Source organism: Pseudorasbora parva, chromosome 6 (assembly GCF_024679245.1).
Source record: "Pseudorasbora parva isolate DD20220531a chromosome 6, ASM2467924v1, whole genome shotgun sequence".
Classification (NCBI taxonomy): domain Eukaryota; kingdom Metazoa; phylum Chordata; class Actinopteri; order Cypriniformes; family Gobionidae; genus Pseudorasbora; species Pseudorasbora parva.
In genome coordinates, this window is record NC_090177.1 from 38,890,690 (window position 1) to 38,904,810 (window position 14,121).

Below are 14,121 nucleotides of genomic sequence, written 5' to 3' on the forward strand. Positions count from 1 at the left end.
TGTGGGACTATTTTTTTGCTGGAGGTCCTGGACATCTTGTTCAGAGACATGCTAACATGACCGTGGTTGGATCTTCCATCAGGACAGCGATCCAAAACAAACATCAAAATCAACACACAAATGTGTCACTGAGCACAAAATGAAGCTTCTGCCATGGCCGTCCCAGTCCCCTGACCTGAACCCTAAAGAACATGAGTGGGAAGAGAAGAAGCGCCAACATGGATCTGGGAATCTGAAGGATCTGGAGAGATTCTGTGTGGAGGAATGGTCTCTGAACTCTTGTCAGGTGTTCTCCAAACTCATCAGGCATTATAGGAGAGGACTCTTAAGCCCCTTTCACACTGCACATCGGACCCGCAATATTCCCAGAACATTGCCGGGTCGCCTTCTGTGTGAAAGCAACCACGTCCCGGAATTGATTACTGAATTGAACCCGGGTCGGGGACCTAGTAGCATTGCAGGGTTCGATCCGGGACGAGCGCTGTGTGAACAAAAGCCAAAACTAATGCCGCAACGTGTACGTCGTTATCGTGCGACTCCTAGAGCTTGTTTTTTCAATAATACAACCCTGCAGTGCCAGAAGAGCTAGTCGGTGTTTTAAACGCAGAGTTTTCGTATACAAAAGAAACTAAAATTAAACAAGCAGAAATGTGCGCAAACTGGACACAAGTCGAGACCACGGAGCTCCTTACTATCCGCACTGAAGCTGAGATCGCTCGCCGTTATACGTCACATCAGGATGTCACGTGTCAACTCGTTCCGGGACCGTTACAGGTTGTGTATGAAAGCGCACATATTACGGTATTTCGCTGGCAGTGTGAATGGACCAAATCTAGCGGCCCGGGAACAAATGCCGGGTCGCATTATCCATGTATTTGCCGGAATCGCAGTGTGAAAGGGGCTCTAGACTCAATAATTGTGAACTAGCGAAACACATTTAACTGTATATCATAATGAGATATTTCCCCCACTTTCAATTGTTTTACTTCGGTGAAAGGTTGGGATTTTTTGAATGAAAGATCTAAAGGATAAACAATGCAGATGTATTATCACAGCTGCCTTTGCTCAAATTTACCAAATGACACAAAGAGAAATGACTCTTTTCAGAGATCTCCAATTGATTATAAAATAAAAACTACATAGTTTAATTGTTTGTTTGTTTGAAACAGGGGAAATGGACAGCTGCAAACTAGAACAAAATTGTCCACACAAACATGACTTTTGAGTTTTCACTATGACTATGATGAACTGGAGAAGTCGTCCTTAGGGTGGTGCTGTTTCAACAAGACTTCACGGTCTCAATACACCAGACAGCTGTGTGGATTCACAAGCTTTCAATGTTTTCTCACCTGTTTAAAAATGTTCAGTCCTCAACACGTGAAAATGAAAGGAAAATGTAAATGTTCCACCCAAATCCTCCTTTGAGTAATGTGCACTTTACAGTAGCTATATATAAAATAGAAAAATGCTCATACGACCTGCCAGATATTACTGAAATACATGTGCTGAGATATGATACTTGTCTATGTGGCATTCATTGCATGGGTCTGTAAACACAGCAACCAAGAAAAATGTACCATGTGGCCGGTGTGTGTCGACATTAACCAATGACTTGATTCGGCTGTGGGATTACCTGTTTAAACGACCAATAGCAGATGGGGGAGTGTCTGGAAAGCCTGTTTGGAAACAGCTATTGTTGCATTTCCTTTAGAGGCCATATAAGTTGCTTAAAGTAGCCTGAATTAAGTGTGGTTTAATTTGATTTGGATATCATTTATTCTTGGCTTGATACAGGATTAAGTTTATCATGAAAGTGGTGGTAAATAAAAATCGGCCACACTTTACTATACTGTAAAATGCTGTTAGCATTATTTTGTACTAAGCTAAATGAACAGTTGCATTTTTATTAACTAATATTAACAAATATATACTGTAACAAATATCTTGCTCATTGTTTATAAACTGATGGGACTTTATCATAAAGTACCTAAAATCTATTAAAATAAGAAATTCATAGCAACATGTAACATTCCTTAAAGGGATGGTTCCCCTAAAAATATATATTTACTCACCCTCATGTTGTTCCAAACCTGTATGAGTTTCTTTCTTCTGCTAAACACAAAATATGATATTTTGAAGAATTTAAACATGACAGTTGGCAAGTGACTTTAATGTTTTTTACTATGTAAGTCAATTACTATAAAATATGTCTGTGCCATTGTTTTGTCTCAAGATTCACACCAGTTTTTTAAGGCACATTTATAAAAGCTACTTAAATGTCCTATAATTGAACCAAGGCGTAATCCTGGCTTAATCTAAGCCCTGTCTGTGAAACCAGGCCAAAGTTTTCAGTTCAGTATAAAGTACTTTGCAAGAAGGCAGTTTGTATGTTCATGCAATGGATTTTTTCAAAGATATATTTTTGGAATGAGGAAACTGTCAGTGTATAAATTGCTTTTAAGCAATATTATGTTTGAAATGTATGCTTTTACTTGGAGGGAATTTAAAAAAAGGGAAGAATAAATACATTTAAGTTGGAATACAGTAAAATTAAGTTGGACTTATGTAAATAATAGGATTTAACGAACTCAAATAATATAAGTGTGATTGACCTAGTGAAATTAAGTTGATGAAAAGTACTGTATTATAAAATAGTTAGTTCCAGTCCTAGATTGTGATTGGTCAATAGCTGTGTTTTATTCACAATAAAACACAGCTATGACTGCTTCACCCACCAATTATGTGTATCGCTACACAACACCCTTAGTAAACTCTCTTAAAGGTGCACTGTGCAACTTTTCTGTCCGCTAGAGGGCGCCTATTCAAAACAAAGAAGTAGTTTGATGATGCCAAGTTTAAGCGCAGAATCTTGGGACATGTGGTCTTCACCTCACAGACGGCGGAAAAGAATCAGGATAGGACTCGGGCAGAAATCATGATCATTAATGTGATTATTAACGTTACTGTAGTGCAGGACCGAGTGTTGAGGAGCTGAGCAAGGCCGCTGGAGCGATTGTTACGCAAACACACTCCTCGCGAGCAGCGGGACTTTTATTATGTTGGGACACAGTCGCCGACGCCATTGCCGCCTTTTCCGGTCATGAGTATGAGGTAACGCAGCTCTGTTTATCATATCAAATACTGAGTGTGTTTAAAATGATGTTATGACGTTACTCTGTACATTTGCTCAGCGGCTGCTGTGACACTTGTTCACACTGCTAAGAGTAAAGCATTTTAAATAAAACCGGAAACCGAGAGTAACGCAGATATGACGCAATTGACAGGCGACTCCCTCAGACGTCCCAGCTCATTGGTTAAAATAGCAATTTTCTCACAATTTACAAATAGTTGGAAACATTTGGGATATTGTAAGAAACCCAGGGAGTTTTTTTTTTATTTTTAACTGGTACTTTAATGCCTGCCATGTTGCGAGCCGGTACACACTCACATTGGCGCCCTTTGTTTAGTCACGACACGTTAAAAAACGCTCGTGATAATCATCCCGGTGTGAACATGTGAACAGGCCTTTAGAAACGTAAACATTTGTTTATTCTCATTGATATTGTTCTTTAAAGCTTGAATTATTGTGAGAGAGAGACTGAGTGAGCGAGTGTCTTCTGAATTGTGCATTCAGATACAGCATTTTTCTTCAGGTCAGTCGTATATTCATAATAAAAAATCTGTTAAATGTCTGCTGTGATATCTTGTCCTTTTAACTGTCAAGGGTTTTTCTCGTGTCCTGACACTGACAGCGCTCATTTTTCTGTTGCGTCTTGTTCCCGTGTTCACAGCAAGTTTCATTCCTTTCAATATAAAAACCTTTACTACTGACTGACTCACTCATTAAGACAGTATTTGCCGCCATCTAATGACATAATAATGTAATTTATATATTGCTGTTATTTAAGGCCCTGTCCACACGAACACGGGTATTTTCAAAACCGCAGCTTTTTCTACGCGGTTTGGCTGTTTGTCCACACGCAAACGCTGTATCCGGTTACTAAAACCGGACTTTTTTGAAAACTCCGGCCAGGGTGAAGATTTTTAGAAACTCCGGTTACAGCGTTGTCGTGTAGATGGTGAAACCGGAGATTTCGGCTTTTTAAATTGAAGTGCGCGCCGTTCTCTCCTTTGTTTGACGTCAGATTTTCCACATCTCCTTTTGATTTACGTGAGTCGATTTTATGCGGTACTCCACTAACAGCGCTTATCACACGTATATCCTACAGATACATGTTCAGTTATTTCATTGTATTGCAGAACAAAGGCGTCAGAATGCAATAATACAAAATAGTAAAGCAAGTGTGTGAAGCTATTACAGTCCACTTCGGCCCTGCACCTGTATACAGTTACCTGTCACTGAGTCCAAAGTAAAGGAACTTGTAGGAAGTGTTTCACTTGAGCCCATGGCATCCCTCAGTCAGTGCAATGTGCATCGGTGCAGTGAATGGGACCCATGTGGAAATCAGGCAGCCAATCATAGTGTAGTTTTGCGTTCTCATGTGGACAGATTTTTTTTTTTAAACCGTGCTTGTGTGGACGCGATTGTTTTTTAAAACGGAGGAAAAACTCTGGTAATAAAAATACCCGTGTACGTGTGGACTAGGCCTAAATCAGTGGTTGCTTTTCACAGTCAGGAACTTTTAGGGATTTTACTTCATGAAAGTTGCATTGATACATATATTTTGGCTTTAATTGTTGTATTGTGTGATAGGGGGATAACTAATGCTTTTTGACTTTCTCAGTTTGTTTAAAACCACTTGGGGTTACGAGTAAAACGTTTTTTTTTTTAATTATTATTGGCAAAATACACAAAGATTTGTCATGCTGTTATGTGTGGAAAGTTTTAAGCCATGTGTGTTACAACTAACCCTGCTCAACCCCTAAGCTCCAAGAAGCCATGGTTTACAGTGAATTTTACTCAGCTCGTGCCTAACAAAGCTGTTATAAATTCACTGTAAACCATGGCTTCTTGAGGCTTATTGCTTTAATAAAATAAGTTGAGAAAACTTTTATTTTTATTTTTTAGAATTGTATTTTTTAAGTTGATCCAACTGTTCATCTTTTACAGTGCCAACTGTCTGCTAACCAGCATTCTTCAAAATATATTATTTTGTGTTCAACAGAAGAAAGAAACACATACATGTATGCAAAATCTTAAGGGTGAGTAAATGAAGACATATTTTTAATTTTTGTGTGAATTATTCCTTTGACAAAAGTCGTAATGGTCAAAATATTAGTTTTAATATAACTTTAATAAGTAACTAAGCCCAAAATAAATAAAACCAAATAAAATGTGCTATTTATTTGCCCTAAAATGTCCCAAATAAGTGGTAAACAAGAATAAAATAGACTAAATTAAAACAAAAAGTGCATATTCTATTTTCTTTTTCTATACTAAGTCAGTATAGGGAATTACCTGTCATGCCCAAAAATGCAGTCTAGAAAAGTATCATTCTAGGGCTGAATCAATCTATAACCTAAAAATGGGGTATTATTTGAGGGGGCCATTTGTAGTGGTGTCCGAAACTATAGAGGACGTTAGTGAGAGCACGAATTCAATCCCACAATGCACCGCAATAACGACGGCTGTCCGAATTCACTCACTCGTTTTCATTCACTCCTACAAGTGAACTGTATTAGAGTACTAACGTAGGGTATAGTGAATGAGGGTTCAGGGGGCGATTTTGGACTCAGCCTAGGTTTTGAGACACACACACACACACACACACACACACACACACACACACACACACACACACACACACACACACACACACACACACACACACGAGAGAGAGAGCCAATGAGCGCATCTCCAGTGATGCCCAGGCCTGAGATTTGCTCGTGAAGTTTGAGTGGGGTGGAGAGCTGCCTCTCTCCCTCTTCATGGCTCCTCCTCCAGCGCTCCGCTCGGATTCGCCGTGATTTCATACCGAAGTCATACTTCACATTCCAGCTTTACTGTCAAATCAGGAGAAATATTTCTTCAAAAACATCAGCGTGGTTTGCATTTGTACACGAGCTCATGAGATAGAGCTTGAAAGCCCCCTTTTTGCGGACAGTAGAGCAGAGGTTTGCGTTTAAGGTAAGTGCAAAACTCCTATTGCGCTCCTTTGTTTCATGCCGTCATTGCGCTCGCGCTGCAGCTTTTACATCATTCTCATTTTTGGCATTTTTTCGGAGCTGCTTCAGCGATGTTGCATTGCACACTCGCACACGTGGGTTACAGATGTAAACTTATTACTGATATTTCAATACACGCGTGTATCAGTAGAATGCGAGCACTGTAGCCTACGAGTATGAGAAAGTTTGCTGCCTATTACTGATTCAGTGGAGCGAAGGACTGTAATCACATTTAATTATGGTTTCATGGTTTGTATCCATAAATATTAGCCTAACTAATGGACAAGCAGCTTTTGTTTCGTTTTTTTTTTTTTTAAACGAAACTGACTTTATTCACGGTGCCAATCACTTTCTATTCAAGGCATTCGTTTGAATGCATTAAGTTATGTTTTTATGCATAATAGAATTATCAAATGTTAAAATGTATTTGTAAATAAACGTCAATCATTGTGTTTCTAGTAATTGTTACCATGACCTGATTTTTTAATTTGGCCAGCATTTTGTCTTTAAATGCATAATTTATTTTAATTATTAAAACAACTGTACATCATGCAATCAGAAAAAAAAGTAATAAACAAGAATAAACTGCTAGAAGTCTAATCATTGTTTTGTAGGTGACCGTGTGTAAAGGTGTCAAGAAAAACAGTTGTAAAGAATTCATGTAATAGGCCTATGGCAGCGTCTTTGTGTTTCATTTAAGACCATAAGAATTACTCATAAAGCCCAGCCTATTCATGACTAAATGAAAACCTCTCTCTTGAATTCTAATGCTCTGCATTGTGGGTATTAAATGATCTCTAAATGGTCTCTAGGATGAATCATTTACAGTTGTAAGAGGGTGTAATACATCTCATACGTCAGAAATTGTCTTTTTTTTTAAGTCATTTTAAGTCCCATCTTGGTTCGGTCATCAGGCGCATCAGTTCTACGCGCCCCCTCAGTTTCGCCGTGCAGAGATTCAACAGGTTTTTCAGGCCGAGGAAGGTGACAGTGAGCAATCAGAGGAGAATTTCTTAACAAATGTGACTTTTACAGTGGTGCCAAGAAAAACACATCCAGAAGTTTCCTTCAGAGCACTTGTTGAAGTCTGAAATCTTTACTCGTATAAATGGACTCTATCCCAATAGAAGATTCAAAGATTGGCCTCCAAAATTCCTTAAAAATGCCATTTGTTTTAGCCAAAACACTGGAGTACTGCATGATTTTTCCACTATTATATTCATTCATATGGGTAATACTATTATAGAACGCTTTCTGATGTACGTGAGAGAGGGAATTTTCTTAACGCTGGCTGTGAAGCTTCAAGAGGGCCTGCAAAACATGACAAGTGTGTTCAGTGAGCTCACTGCTTTAAATAGCGCTGCAGTGTGTTCTTCGTGCTTCGGGCCGCTACCCTTACTGGTCTTCACAAGTCGCTCGGTCATCCTTTAGGGCTATAGATTTTAGGGTTGACCCTCTTTTGTGTCTCTTGGCACCTGGGGCGTGGAGGTCAGGTATGGTCTGTAAATCCAGACTTCAAAATTGTCACTCTTTCTACAATTTCCTGTTGATCATCTGGTGTTGGTCGATATAGTCTGAACTTAGACATGTGTGACGGATTCTTTCTTCATGCGGTGGACAACTGCATTGTTTTCTTAGCCATATGGAAGAATTCAAGTACAGTTTTCTGGCTGGAGGTTTATTAGGACGGCATTTTTAGAGGTGCCCGCACTCCACAGGCGTATATGAAGACTGATACTTTCTAAAAGTTGGTGAGCTGTCTTGTTAGACAGCATTTTTTAAAGGGATATAAATCTGTCATCATTTACTCACCATCATCAGCGTTACATAAACCTCATCAAATGAAGTTTTTTGAATGGAATGGAAACTGTGTTTACCTTGGGATAGTTGAATAATAGGAGTTATGTACATGGAACTAACTTACCATGAGCTTTGTGCTTGAGAAAGACCACTGAAAAAAAACGGGCGAATCCCAACATAACACCAACGGTGATGTAATAGTCGGGAACATTAATATTTACGTATTAATATTTAACACCAATAAACAAGTAAGCTGCATTTCAGCGATCTCCATTTGAGATGTTCTGCTTAGTGTCATTCAGTCGGTCTGTGTTCTGTCAGGACTCACGAGCCGCTTGTGCTGTTTGCGATTGTGTTCGCTCAATAACTGCACTTGTGTGAGCTACTGAAATGAGCCAAACAGCACAGAGCTCAACATTATTATTCATGACCCTTCCAAATAAAGCGAAAACAGGACATTTCATTCTAGGGACAAATCCCAGGGTTTTAAATGGACCTGTAAAACCGTATCTGGACATTTTTTGACATTAAATAAGCCACATACCGTCTATGTAGATATCAGAGAACAATTTAAAATTAGTTCTAGGCCACCTTTAAAGGCCGTCTTCTGTAGGGACACAATCTTATATGATGAACAGATTTAGGCGTTTAATCATATATAACAATTGGTCTAAAGTGGTGGATGTGCACTTAGAATTAGGGGTGTGCGATATTGACAAAATTATTTCTCAATATTTTCTGGGATTTTCTCAATAACGATAATTAGACGATATTTTGCTGACCGTGTTATTGTGCTGGTATCCACCAGCACAATTCTTCATATTCTGTTTGGTGATCAGTTCACAGCAGTAACAGAAATTATCTTTTCCAAAACATTGAATGTATTTTCTTCTTTTATGAGCATTTTCTAATACAGAAGTGGCATTTACACAGACTATTTACTGAGCTTAGAGGTGACATATAGCCTGCAGTTATTCATAAATAATGTTTTGATGTTTTAAATACAATGTTGAATACTAATATTTGAAATTATTTAAAACATGAAAAGATAATTTAAAATACTTAAAGTCACTGTTAATGAGTGAGTCATTGAGATTCAACCGATGAAATGTATGTCCTTAATGACTCACCCTAATGTCGTTCCACACCCGTAAGACCTCCGTTCATCTTCACACACAGTTTAAGATATTTTAGATTTAGTCCGAGAGCGTATCTAAGTGTATGCACACTATACTGTCCATGTCCAGAAAGGGAATAAAAACATCATCACAGTAGTCCATATGAGACATCAGTAGGTTAATCAGAATCTCTTGAAGCATCGAAAATACTTTTTGGTCCAAAAATAACAAAAACTACGACTTTATTCAACATTGTCTTCTGTTCCGCGTTCCACCGTCATGAATCAGTGAATCGATCAATAATTCGGATCGCATGCCAGGATTACAGTGCTGTGACTTTGTTTTAACCTATTCTCGTTGGTGAAATAAAGTAAACATGGGCAATATGGTGTCTAAAATGTAAGTCACTTAATATTAAATTCTTGTTTGGTAAACGTGTATAAAATAAATATCACATTTATGATATAAATATAGACTCAAACAGTGAAAGCGTGCGCCTGCACTTGTCTAATCTTCAAGACTACATCACATAGTGTATGCGCACACACACTGGGTGTGTGAGAGGGATATCCTCGGTAATGTCAGATCGCACATTGTTAAAACAACAATTACGATATTATCGCAGACGATATATCGCACATCCCTACTTAGAATCCACTTTTGCTAGTTTAACGACAGAAAAACCGGCCATCGAGCCAGGAGCATGGTCCATAATGGTTGTCGCTAATCTCTTAAAGAGTCATGGGTGTGTTTTGGGGCGTAATGTGCAATAAACCAATCAGAGTCTCATCTCCCATTCCCTTTAAAAGCCAGTTGTGCTTGCACCATGGCGGATTTGGTATACTATTTACATGGCGGAATTTGCAAGACCGAATGCTTCTCCCGAGAGGAATCCTTTTATTTTTTAATATTTAAAGAGATTGTGTGTGCTGCTGCACATCCATGTGTGTACCTTTAAGCGCATGTTATTAACGCACCCTTTAAATAACACAAAAATACTGCGCTATTGACTTTAGACCAGGTTTTTGTTAATCAATGGCGCAGTCGATTTCAGTTCCTCAAACTGGCAATGCGCCTGAACACACCTTGTTTTTTAGACCAGCATTGGTGTACAAATAGGTGCGAGGGCATTTGCTATTTAAGCAACATGGATGTGGCGCTGGTTGCGAAAATTATAAATGTGTCGGGCTGAACCTAGCAAAACACACTTTTTTTTTTGCATTGCGTATGATAGGGCCCTGCTTTTTTCCCATGATGCGTTCTTATGCGATCTTGTTCTTATGTCATCGTCACCTGCTGAAGTTTAATTCCAATACTCAAAACTGCTAGAACAGAGGACGCATGAAAGTACCCGGGTGTGTTCTTGATATTGAAGATATATCGAGTGCAGACTCGAGAGAATCAAAGCAACCGAAATCCCAGAAATAAAGTGTAGCGTCAGTTCTGGCAGGTCACATGGGTCGAGCTCACATCAGCTGATCACGTCTACCAATAGGAATACGACGTCTATGACAGCATGCATATATAATCATCTTTGACCACAGTCCTGGCGGGAGTCATCATCACAGGCGGATGACGTATAGGTTGTTCTTCCAGATAGCCTGGCTAAACCGGTCTTCACACGGATGTCTGTTCTTTGCATTCTTAAAATTAAGATTTTTTTTTATTTTTTTTATGAGCTATTATTCTGCCTTGAAAATATTCAAACTATTTTAATTTGTGTTCCCCAGATGAATTCTTGTGGGTTTGGAATGACATAAGTAAATGAAGGCTTAACTTACTCTTTTTGGCGAACTATAGGTGAACATGTGTGTCTTGTGGAGTTTGTGTTTATGATGTTCCAAACAAGTCATTTATGAGATGTGATGGTTTGGTGATTGCACATAAAGGGGTCATGAACTGAATTGTTTTATAATTTTCCTGGGGTGCGCTAATAATGTCAGTGATAAAAGTAAAAAAATGCATAACAAATGGTTATAATTTAGAAATAAAAGGCATTTTCCTGATTTGAACACTCTGTTTGAAGGGGTGTGGCTGCTGTTAGACTTCACTGTAAACGCCCACTGCTGTGATTGGCTGCTGTTAGACTTCAGTGTAAACGCCCACTGCTGTGATTGGCTGCTGTTAGACTTCAGAGTAAACGCCCACTGCTGTGATTGGCTGCTGTGAGACTTCAGAGTAAACGCCCACTGCTGTGATTGGCTGCTGTGAGACTTCAGTGTAAACGCCCACTGCTGTGGCTGCTGTTAGACTTCAGTGTAAACGCCCACTGCTGTGATTGGCTGCTGTTAGACTTCAGTGTAAACGCCCACTGCTGTGATTGGCTGCTGTTAGACTTCAGAGTAAACGCCCACTGCTGTGATTGGCTGCTGTGAGACTTCAGTGTAAACGCCCACTGCTGTGATTGGCTGCTGTGAGACTTCAGTGTAAACGCCCACTGCTGTGATTGGCTGCTGTGAGACTTCAGTGTAAACGCCCACTGCTGTGATTGGCTGCTGTTAGACTTCAGTGTAAACGCCCACTGCTGTGATTGGCTGCTGTTAGACTTCAGTGTAAACGCCCACTGCTGTGATTGGCTGCTGTTAGACTTCAGTGTAAACGCCCACTGCTGTGATTGGCTGCTGTTAGACTTCAGTGTAAACGCCCACTGCTGTGATTGGCTGCTGTTAGACTTCAGTGTAAACGCCATTGCTGTGATTGGCTGCTGTGAGACTTCAGTGTAAATGCCCATTGCTGTGATTGGCTGCTGTGAGACTTCAGTGTAAACGCCACTGCTGTGATTGGCTGCTGTGAGACTTCAGTGTAAACACCACTGCTGTGATTGGCTGCTATTAGACTTCAGTGTAAACGCCACTGCTGTGATTGGCTGCTGTGAGACTTCAGTGTAAACGCCCACTGCTGTGATTGGCTGCTGTGAGACTTCAGTGTAAACGCCCACTGCTGTGATTGGCTGCTGTGAGACTTCAGTGTAAACGCCACTGCTGTGATTGGCTGCTGTGAGACTTCAGAGTAAACGCCCACTGCTCTGATTGGCTGCTGTGAGACTGCAGTGTAAATGCCCACTGCTGTGATTGGCTGCTGTGAGACTTAAGTGTAAATGCCCACTGCTGTGATTGGCTGCTGTGAGACTTCAGTGTAAACACCCACTGCTGTGATTGGCTGCTGTGAGACTTCAGTGTAAACGCCCACTGCTGTGATTGACTAACATCTTTGCATATGAAATAGCTAAGTATTACATGCGTAACTCTCTCTCTAAAACTGTTAGCTTGCTTTTACTATTAAAGCCTTCAAGGTTAACTAATCATGAAAAGTATTGCTATTTACTTTTCATACATACTTAGCTCTATGGCATTATATTTAGATTGTGGCATAAGAGGTTGAAGTGATGAGCATTGTAGCCGATCACAGACATGTCGAGCGCATGAAAGCAGCGATCTCATCATTACAAATTGATTGCCGTATGCTAACGAATGCTTTAATCGTGACTAACAGTACACAAACAATGTAAACGAGATTTGTTAAATATGGTTTTGCCGTTGCTTGATTGAACTTTGATTACTTTCTAACTATATATAATTTATCAGTTTAAATAACAGATTATTTTTATCCTACTAAGAGAAACAATGTGATGTTCTTCATCTATGTGTCAGTAAATCAAACCAGTGAGTAACTGATTAGATTTACTGACACACAGACAAAGATCATCGGACTGTACATGAATCATTACATATCAGAAATCACTGGTCTCAGATCAGGCTTTAGAATTAACACGGTTACTTTCATGCTGTGGCATTACTGTCGAGTCTGTTTGCAAAGCCTGCGTCAAAATTGTGACTGACATACCAAAGATAGTGAAATGTACCGCATACGAATAAATAATGCTCAACTGAGACTAGGGGTGTAATGATATATCGTTAAACGATGTATCGCGATTCACGATATAAAAATGTGACAATATGTATCGTTGATGGAAACTACATCCATCCATCCATCCATCCATCCATCCATCCATCCATCCATCCATCATCTTCCGCTTATCCGGGGCCGGGTCGCGGGGGCAACAGTCTAAGCAGAGACGCCCAGACTTCCTTCTCTCTGGCCACTTCCTCCAGCTCCTCCGGGGGTACCCCGAGGCGTTCCCAGGCCAGCCGGGAGACATAATCCCTCCAGCGTGTCCTGGGTCTTCCCCGGGGCCTCCTCCCGGTGGGATGTGCCCGGAACACCTCCCTGGGAAGGCGTCCAAGAGGCATCCGAAATAGATGCCCGAGCCACCTCAGCTGGCTCCTCTCGATGTGAAGGAGCAACAGCTCTACTCTAAGCTCCTCCCGAGTGACCGAGCTTCTCACCCTATCTCTAAGGGAGCGCCCAGCCACCCTGCGGAGAAAGCTCATTTCAGCCGCCTGTATCCGGGATCTTGTCCTTTCGGTCATGACCCACAGCTCATGACCATAGGTGAGAGTAGGAACGTAGATTGACCGGTAAATCGAGAGCTTTGCCTTACGGCTCAGCTCCTTCTTCACCACAACAGACCGGTACATTGCCCGCATTACTGCAGATGATGCACCGATCCGTCTGTCAATCTCCCGTTCCATCCTTCCCTCACTCGTGAACAAGACCCCAAGATACTTAAGCTCCTCCACTTGAGGCAAGAACTCTCCACCAACCTGAAGTGAGCAAGCTACCCTTTTCCGACTGAGAACCATGGCCTCGGACTTGGAGGTGCTGATTCTCATCCCAGCCGCTTCACACTCGGCTGCAAACCGTCCCAGTGCATGTTGAAGGTCCCGGTCTGAGGTTGCCAACACGACAACATCATCTGCAAAGAGCAGCGATGAAATCGCGTGGTCCCCAAACCGGACACTCTCCGGCCCTTGGCTGCGTCTAGAAATTCTGTCTCTGGATGTTGTGGGGCTGTCTTGGCTGACGCGCCTCTGCAGCATCGCGTGGCGGTTGGGGACAGTGCCTATGGACTGGCAGACCGGGGTGGTGGTCCCTCTTTTCAAGAAGGGGGACCGGAGAGTGTGTTCCAACTACAGGGGGATCACACTCCTCAGCCTCCCTGGGAAAGTCTATGCCA

General features: G+C 40.9%; 1 protein-coding gene across 5 annotated transcripts in view; it reads left to right on the top strand.

The window, feature by feature from the left end:
• The first annotated feature begins 5,876 nt into the window (after nt 1–5,876).
• The window catches only part of tead3a (TEA domain family member 3 a), a 67,818-nt gene continuing 59,573 nt past the window's right edge, over nt 5,877–14,121 (top strand). For 3 of the 5 annotated variants that reach the window (XM_067446879.1, XM_067446880.1, XM_067446883.1), the window contains exon 1: nt 5,878–6,088. The gene's annotated coding sequence lies outside the window, so the exon portion shown is untranslated. Of the gene's footprint in view, nt 6,089–14,121 lie in introns of all 5 variants that reach the window. The other 2 variants (XM_067446878.1, XM_067446881.1) reach the window with 2 other exon arrangements.